Genomic DNA, 9,437 nt, shown 5'->3' with positions numbered 1-9,437 from the left:
ATAAACAAAGTATACATGATTACAACTTGGTCTAATAGTTCTCGCATTGTAAAATTAAAAAAAAAAAAAATTATTGCATTGTTTTTTCATACATATCTCACTATACATAATACCCAACAACAAAAAATAATTTCTAATTTAAAACATAATTTCAAATAACACATGTAAGGGCACAATTTAATCCCAAAGCCCAAATGGATGGTTAATGGCCCAAAGAGCCCAAAACAATGAATTTGTTAGAGAGTGGGCTTGAAAATGAGTTTTCAATGAGTTAGGTGGACAATGATCACAGTAGGTTAGTTATTACTAGAAAGAATAAAGCAAACAGTTTTGAACAAGAAAAATTCTCCCCAGCCAAGTCCGAGAAATGTCTGTTCTTATATATTTCTCTTAGACTTATACCAAATTACAGTTCTTGAGTGTACAGTGATTTCTCTCTAGATTTTCTAATGATCCCCTTTGTAATGGAGTTATTCTCTTTTATATTCACCCCATTTTCTTTCATCTCAGCCCTCCACATATAGGTCAGATTGCTAGTCTTCTTGATACTTGTCCCATCAGCACATTTCTGAAGTCTTTGGGGGTAGTTTTAAGGTTGAAAGTTCCTGTTCAGGTATTACATCCATATTAATGCAGCCAGGGGGTTACATGCAGAGCACTCAATGCGGTGGTAGCAACTTTCTTCTCAGATATTTCCCAACTTTGTTTTTTGTCTCATCCCTCTTTGATGTTTATCCTTCCAAGCATAATTGCCTATTGCCCTGTTCTTGATGGATGGTTGGACCTTAGACCTCTACTCTGCTCAACCGAGGAGGTATTTCTCCTCAGACATTGTCTCCTGCTCATTGTGACCAGACTTCGTCCACGACCCATTAATCTGCATTCCTTTACTAGTATCTATCTATCCTCGGGTTACTTGACATCCTCGGGTACGGCCCACAGCCCAATACCTATATTTGGGCCCTTCATCCCTACAACACATATTGACTTTTAAAAATATATATAAAAGCTAAAAACTATATAAAATAAATTGATTGTTTTTTTTACTGAATATACATGGTGTAACTAGGAGGTGGTATACCATGCATCCAATGCATGATGTATTTTCTCCTTAACTAGGGGGTTTCGGGGATATATCCCCTAAACTAAAATAGTAATATCAAACATGAGACGTGTAAATAGTAATATTACTGTTGATACAAAACAAGAAGAAGATAAAAGATAAAAGATAAACACTAGCATCTCTTTTCGTAGGACCTACATGAGACTCGCAAATAGTGATATGAGACTTGAAAACATTAAGACAAAAAAATGCAAAGAGCTAGCTAACTTCTATAAACTCTTATGGGTAAAAAAATCACATGACCATCATAATATATGACCAGTTGACTACATTAAGAGGACTCATAAACTGATTCACACCACTATTATATGTATGTGAGGAGAAGGTATTTGATATCAAATGATATCATGTTAGCAGTATCAAAATCCATTAAGTATGAGACATGTCAACAAAAAATAACTAACTCACAAACAAATGAAAGACATCTGTTAGAGGGTATAGCCAATTAGCTAAAATAAAATAAAATAAAGAGGTTGCAATCTACAAGGGTAAGGAAATAGATCATTCTTAAATCCGGATTCCACTATTGTACATTAAAAAACATTCTTTGGGAGGAGTGTCAACTATTCCACTTTCGTACATTAAACCCTTGTGACTTCTATATTTAGATCTTCTTTTGCAAATGGCTTATCTAGTTTTTTATTTTATTTTATTTATTGAAAATAATCTATATATTATATAATAATAGGTGAAACTAAGAGAAATTCAAATTAAAATTTCAAATTAGAGTTCTAATTTTGCGCCATGTGTTTTAAATTATTTATTCTTAAAGAGTTTTATTTTTTAATTTTAGAATAAAATGTGGGACCACATTATAAATATTCATCCAAGTGAGTTATTAAGTATAAAAACCAAAAAGTCTAGAATAAATGAATCGTAAAAAAAAAAAAAAAAAAAAAAATAGTGTTTCACAATAATTTAAAAAAAAAAAAAACATGAACAATTTACATTTTATATCTAATAATATCCTTACAAAATTTTTTAAAGAGTTAACAAAATATAAAAAATGACTATCAATAGTATTCAAATTATATATAGGAATTATATTATGAATCTTATTGTATATCTTTAAGTGTATCCATGCTTATGCATGAGATTACAAGCTAGTATATATAAAAGCTAAAAACTATATAAAATAAATTAATTATTTTTTTATGAATATACACAGTGTAACTAGGAGGTGGTATACCATGCATCTGATGCATATTTTCTCCCTCTCACATAGAGGTGGATCCCACATGTGTGGAGTCCACCTTCATATGAGAGGGAGGAAACATGCATTCGATATATGGTGTATTTTCTTTGTAACTAGGGGGTTTTAGGGGATGTATCCCCTAAAGTAAAATATATTGAACATGGGACCTGTAAATAGTAATATTACTGTTGAAAATAAAAATAAAAAGAAAAAAAATAAACTCTAGAATCTTATAAGCTTCTTTTCGTAGGACCTACATGAGACTCACAAATAGTGATATGAGACTTGCAAACAATAAGACAAAAAAAATGCAAAGAGCTAGCTAACTTCTATAAACTCTTATGGGTAAAAAATCACATGACCATCATAACATATGACCAGTTGACTACATTAAGAGGACTCATCAATTGATTCACACCACTATTATTTGTATGTGAGAAAAATGTATTTAGTATCAAATGATACCATGTTAGCGGTATCAAAATCCAATAAATGTGAGACATGTCAGAAAAAAATAACTAACCTACTAATAAATAAAAAATATATGTTAGTGGGTATATTTAATTAGCTGAAATAAAATAAAATAAAGAGGTTACAACCTAAAAGGGTAAGGGAATAGATCATTTCTAAATCCTAATTCTACTATTGTACACTAAAAAAAAATCCCAGGAGGGGGGGGGGGGGTAAATAAAATAAATTGATTGTTTTTTAACATTGCAACTAAGAGGTGGTATAGCATGCATCTAATGCTTGTATTTTTCCTGTATATAGGGTGTTTCAAGGGAGGTATCCCCTAGAGTAAAATATATTAGACATGGGACTGTAAATAATAATATTATTGTTGCTTTCAAAAAAAAAAAATTTATTGTTTATAAAAAATTAAAAAATAAATAAAAAGAAAGAAAGATAAACTCTAGCATCTTATAAGCTTCTTTTCACAGGAGCTGAGACTTACAAACGGTGATATGAGACTTGCATTCTGAGATTTCAACTCTAGGTAAAAGGTGACAATCTGACATATCATTGTCTATTTTCTAAATCGGAGTGGTGGGATTTAGCATTCTGGGATCATTTAGGATTGTCATCAGTGTAGACAGTTCCAGTGGTTTGTAGGCTTTTTGATTTAGAACTTTTGAAATCCAAGAGATTCGTAAAACTCAAATTTATCTGTAAAATGATTCCAACTAGTAACGGTGGAGACTTAATGGAAGTTCAAGAAGACTTGGCCTCAAGTTCGACCCCGTATGCTTATACGGCCAATGAAAATGGTGCTCTTCAAATTTCAACATCCCGAAAGGAACCGCTAAGTGATGAAAATCCTAGAAGAGGGAATACGGGCAGGTTATCAATTATTCCCAGTAATTTAGCTTCCCCATCAGCTAAAGTCCAGCATATTGCAGAGGAAAAAGATGAAATCCCACAATCTGTACCTTCTTCCGGTAGTCAAGGTTTCCAAAAACGTTTCAGTGGGATTCTAGCTAAGAAAATTAATTGGGAGTCCCTGATGACAATCGGTAAAGAATGGATCAAGAAACCTTTAAACATGGTTCTTTTTTTATGGATAAGCTGCGTTGCTGTTTCAGGAGCAATCCTATTTCTCGTTATGACAGGTATGTTAAATGGTGCCCTGCCAAAGAAGTCACAGAGAGACACCTGGAATGAGGTCAATAATCAAATTCTCAATGCTCTTTTTACTCTCATGTGTCTGTATCAACACCCAATGTTGCTCGACCACCTTGTGCTTCTGTGCAGATGGAAGCCTAAGGACATCTCTGCACTCAGAAATATATACTGCAAGAATGGCACTTACAAGCCAAATGAATGGGCCCATATGATGGTGGTAGTTGTGTTACTCCATGTTAGTTGCTTTGCTCAGTATGCCTTATGTAGCCTTAACTTGGGATACGAAAGATCTCATCGACCTGCTGTGGGTGTCGATATCTGTCTGTCTGTTGGAATTGCTGCCCCAGCAATAGCATTTGTGTATTACATTTTAAACCCCCTTGGAAAGGAGTATGTCTCTGGAGTTGATGAAGAAGCACAGATTTAGCCTCTTACTAATGGCACTAGTTGGTCCAGCCAACTAACAATGAAGTCGTTAGGAAAATGATTTTCATTTGCATCGAGAAATGAGCAGAGGATTATTGAGTATGCACCCAAATGGAAAGGGGGCCTATTTGATAATTGGGATGATATTTCTATATCTTATCATTCTCTTTTCTGTTGTTTTTTTGCTTTTAGGTGGTATCTGGAAAGACTTGGGTTTGGGAATATGTATGTTCATATTATTAGAAATTAATTTGTAATTTTAATAAAGATATTTCTAAATGATGGTTAGTATTCCAGGGTGATGGGTGCGATGGGATAAGCCTCCTTCTAACTAGTTCAAATTGAACACAGATGGGGCTTCCTGTGGCAATCCGAGAAGGGCTGGAGGTGGTGGATTGATAAGAAACGGTGCTGGTGAATAGGTCAGGGGGTTTGCAAGGAGTATTGGTTCAACTACTAGCATTATAGCAGAGTTTTGGGCTCTAAGAGATGGTCTACAATTGGCCATTCAGCTTGGTGTTCAATATTTGGAAGTGGAACTTGATGCTAAAGTTGTATTAGATGTTATTAGTTCCGGAAACTCCCCTAATGCTGCTTATTCTTCCTTGCTGTTTGATTGCAGATTATTGCTGGAAAAGATTCCTCACTGCACTGTGAAGCATGTATTTAGAGAGGCAAATAGAAGTGCTGATGCACTAGCTAGAATGGGATGTAATTTGCAAAATGATCTTGTATTTTTTGATTTTCCCCCATCAGATGTAATTGCTACCTTAGTGAGTGCAGACAAAAATGGGGAAACGTTTTGTAGACATGTTGACAACTTAGCCATCTTGGCTATTTAGTTATATATATTTCCTTTTAACCAAAAAAAAAAAAAGTATTCCAGGGTGATAAACTGTTGGTGTTTCCAGTGGCGACGCCACTCAGAGTTTAGGGTGTTCCTATGAACACCCTGACTTGAAAAAAAAAATTATATATAATAATTTAAATTTTTTTATTTGTTTACCCTTAAAAAAAAAATAGGAAAATTTTTATGCCAAACAAATTTTGAACTAAAATAAAAAAAAAAAAAAAAATTGTAACAGAGAATCTGAAAAGAAAAAAAAAAAAAAGCCAAAAATCATTAGTTTTTGTCGTCACAGCCACTCACCACCCATCGCCGGTCACTTCCATGTCTCGGGCCACTTCCATTTTTTCAATCGCAGTCTCCTCACCTGCTTCAGCTTCTTCTTCCTCGCCTTTTCTTCTCCGTTTTCTGTTTTCTTTGACTTTTTTGCTTCTCTGTTCTTTGGTATTTCTAGTTTTGAACACCTATTGCTATATCTTGTTTTGTACACTAGAGTCCTCCCCCCACGCGAATACTGAATTCATTAAATGAGTCAAAAGTTTTCAAAATTTTCAAACTTATCTCCAAACACCCACATGTCTTAGCTTTAACTTTTGCACATTTTTTTTTTTTTTTTTCATTACTGCATTTAGTAAGCACATGTACTTAGTACTATTATTAAACTACAACTCTTCTAAACCAAAAAAAAAAATTATACTACAACCATAATTATTAGTATTTAAAGGAATTATTATGTTAGACTTTAAAATCATTTTATATTTTTAAGAGAATATATAAATTTTTTAAAAGAATATATATATTTAGTGGTAATTCTGAAACGGTACACCGGTATTAAACGGTACCAAAATATTTCGTTTTTCAAGCTAAATCGAAACGGCCCTCGGTACGGTATTGTAGAGGCAAGGGTGTGTGCACACATGAGATGTGTGCTAGTGTGTGCTAATGCAGAGTGGAGTGTGTGCTAGATTGCTAATAGTTAGTAAAAAAAAATTAATGAAGCAACTAAACATCAATAATTAATAATTTAATTAACTAATACATTATAAAAGAAAGACAAATTAAATTATGTTAAGCTAAACAACAATTAATAATTTAATAATTAATGAAACAACAATACAACAAATTTCAGTTTATAAAAGACAAACAAATTTATGAAACAACTAAACAATAAAAATTAATAATTTTATTAATATTTCAGATGAACTTATAGTTTATTGTACGGGTACCTTTGTTCATTTCTTTTCTATTAATTTTTTTTTCCTTTTGAGGTTTTTCGGTGTACAGAATGCAAATTTATTTTGGTTTTAAGAACCTTTTTTTTTTTTAAGCACAAACTTCATACTGGCCAAATCTTGAATTTCGGTCGGTATTTACCAAAATATCTTGAAACAGACTGAAATGACCCGAAATTTTTTCAAAGTGGAATAGGAACACCTGGATAAAATTCCTGAAGTCGCCACTGGGTGTTCCTAAGTAAGTTATTTGTATCTAGAAGTCTAGAAGGCTCTTTACAGTATAAATATGTAGAAAAAAAAAAAAAAAAAAAAAAAAAAAAAAACCTATCTAGCATTGTGCTGGAGCAGCAGCTCTGCATCATAAAAAAAAACACCTTGTAAACTATCAGTATACGCTTTCTCGGTGATAGGACTACAAATGTATAGTCCATAATTAAGTAGAGCGTCTTTAAGTAAAAATAAAACATCCAAAGATTCCAGGACCAATCATGTTAAAGAAACTCTGGAAAAATAGCTGATGATATCTCATTGATCCAAAGTCCAAGAAATGAAATTCTTGCGAAGGCAAAGACACAGTAATGCTGGAATGTGTGGAACCACCCGAGAATATCCGATTCTCCACTCTTTTTTTGCTGAGAGACTCTCCACACTCTAAAATATCATTCTAATCCTTTTACCATGTCAATAACATAGTTAAATCTACTCGTAGTTAAGCATAATAGCTTATCCTCTCTAATTGCGTCTTAGATCATAAAGAGACTCTAATCCCTTTTATTGTAGTATGCAAGCCTAGCAGACATACACTGAAGATTGAAGATGGTACTTAAGCTCATTAGTGTATAACAAGGACAAGTCAAATTACACATGCTAGAAGCTATGAAAATACAAAGATGCACAACAAAAAGGAGTTTATAAAAAATTGACAAGGTATTACATGGATTCCCCAGCACCATAAGCACTATGGCACTTGAGTGTCTACTGAATGCCTCAATGGAAGTTCATCTCTCTGCATTGATGATAAATCAGGTGGCTTCATAAAATTCTCTAGACCTTCTGCAGAAAACTCCTCAACCAGGAGGAGCTTTCCATTGGAACTATTATGATAATTTGAAAGCCTGCTTGGACCTGGGGAGTTTTCAGTCTTGAGCTTAGACAACTAGGGTTGTTTGAATGTAAAGAAGTTGGGCTGTATCTGGATTGAACTGCTCCACCTTCACGTGGTAAAGGGGAAAGTGCCGGCTGGCCATTCTCGTCCTTCTGTTTCCTGCAAAATTTATCTTCCACAATATCATAGAAATCAGCTGTACGAACCTCCTGAGCAAGGGAGCACCAACAACAGAAAGGCCACTGTGTGAAATCTGCAACTGCAGGTTTTCCACAAAAAAAGTTATCTGCAGGCAAATTAAATCTCTTCCTCATTTGGATCCTCCAGAATCCACCATATGGTAAACTGAACACACAAAGCACGACACCAGTCAGTCCTAGACATTCCCTCATGGTCTTATCATCAATATTGATGGCAGCCAAATTGAAGATCCAAAATGGAGCCATGCAAAAGAAGCACGACACCAGTCAATCCTAGACATTCCCTCGTGGTCTCATCATCACTATTGATGGCAGCCAAATTGAAGATCCAAAATGGAGCCGTGCAAAAGAGGAAAAAAGTTGCAATTTGTGTTTTGGGTGGGGGGACACCTTGAGGACCTTCCTTAAGTAATTAATATAACATATAGAGACACACTTTAACCTAAAAGACTTAAGACCAATGGGTATGTGCTCAATTATATTATATTAACTACTCATTCTTCTAATATTTATTTAATGTGAAACTTCATTCACATATGTACACCCAACAATCTCCTCCCAACGTGTGAGTCTCTGCCTCTCCGTGGGCCATGAACAAGTCCTACATGATCCCCTTACCTAATGGACTTTTTCCTTCACTAGTGCATTATCCATAAGCCTTCACGTGTCAACCATGCATGTCTTTTATCCTCAACTAGTCGTAAACCCATGCGATGCGCAAAAAAATTTGATATGATTATTTTTTATTGGATAATTATTGAATTAATATATTAGATTGTATATTTTTAAAAGTCAATATGTGTTATTTGAAATTATGTTTTAAATTAGAAGTTATTTTTTGTAGTGTAACAACTGTTGATGATCAAAAAGAAAGAAGGAGCCAAGCAACATGGGTAGAAAGGAGTTGGTAAATAGATAGAAAAAATCATTAAGCTCAAGCGGTAGGAATAATAGATCACAAGTCCATGAAATCAACAAATGGGCCTTAAGGAAGCAAACGGGCTCAAAGGAGCCCGGAAAGAGAGAAATAGCAAACCCATGGGCAGTATATGATGTAGAAAAGTGAGAATGGGTCACAGCAGGCCTGAAGTAATGCAAGTAAAGAAAGTAAGAGATTGATGGCAAGCTCATAAACCCCAAGGATGAGGATAAGGTAATTAGGCCAAAGAAGCCCAATAAAGTTAGTAAAAACTCATGGGAATACAGCGTTAGGAAAAGGGCTAAGGAAGCCCAAGAAAAACAAAGGGGCCAAGGATGCCCAGATAAAACAAATGAGACACAAGAGCCCGCAAGTAATGTAATAAAAAACTAATGGCCATACTGAGCCACTAGAGAAATAATAAATGGCAGGCCTAAAAAGGTAAAGTAGGATTGGGTCAAATAAATGTCACAGTAGGAATGTCAGAGTGATATGGTAGGAAATGATAGTAATCAAGAAGTAGACTGAAGAAGGCAAAGCCCGACATCAAATAAAGCCTAGCCCCTAAGGGGTGTGGGAAATCAGAAAGCAACTCACATAAAAGGTCAAGGACAGACGGTAGACTGTGCAGGCAAGCCTCCAGACCACGGTGAACGCATGAGCAGCAGACAGATTTTGGACACACATGGAAGGGAGGCACGGGCAAGGCCCAGACATTACCAGCCTGTACCTAGCCAATACGGGACATGGTGAGGTTATGGGTC

At 34.8% G+C, this 9,437-nt stretch overlaps 1 pseudogene; it reads left to right on the top strand.

Annotated features, from left to right (window-relative positions):
- The first annotated feature begins 3,310 nt into the window (after positions 1 to 3,310).
- Positions 3,311 to 4,617, top strand: LOC112023444 (uncharacterized; annotated as a pseudogene).
- The last annotated feature ends 4,820 nt before the right edge of the window (positions 4,618 to 9,437 follow it).

The sequence above is a fragment of the Quercus suber genome, unplaced genomic scaffold, assembly GCF_002906115.3.
Source record: "Quercus suber isolate HL8 unplaced genomic scaffold, Cork oak 2.0 scaffold_380, whole genome shotgun sequence".
NCBI classification, from domain to species: Eukaryota; Viridiplantae; Streptophyta; class Magnoliopsida; order Fagales; family Fagaceae; genus Quercus; species Quercus suber.
This window is presented reverse-complemented; position numbering and strand designations above follow the sequence as displayed.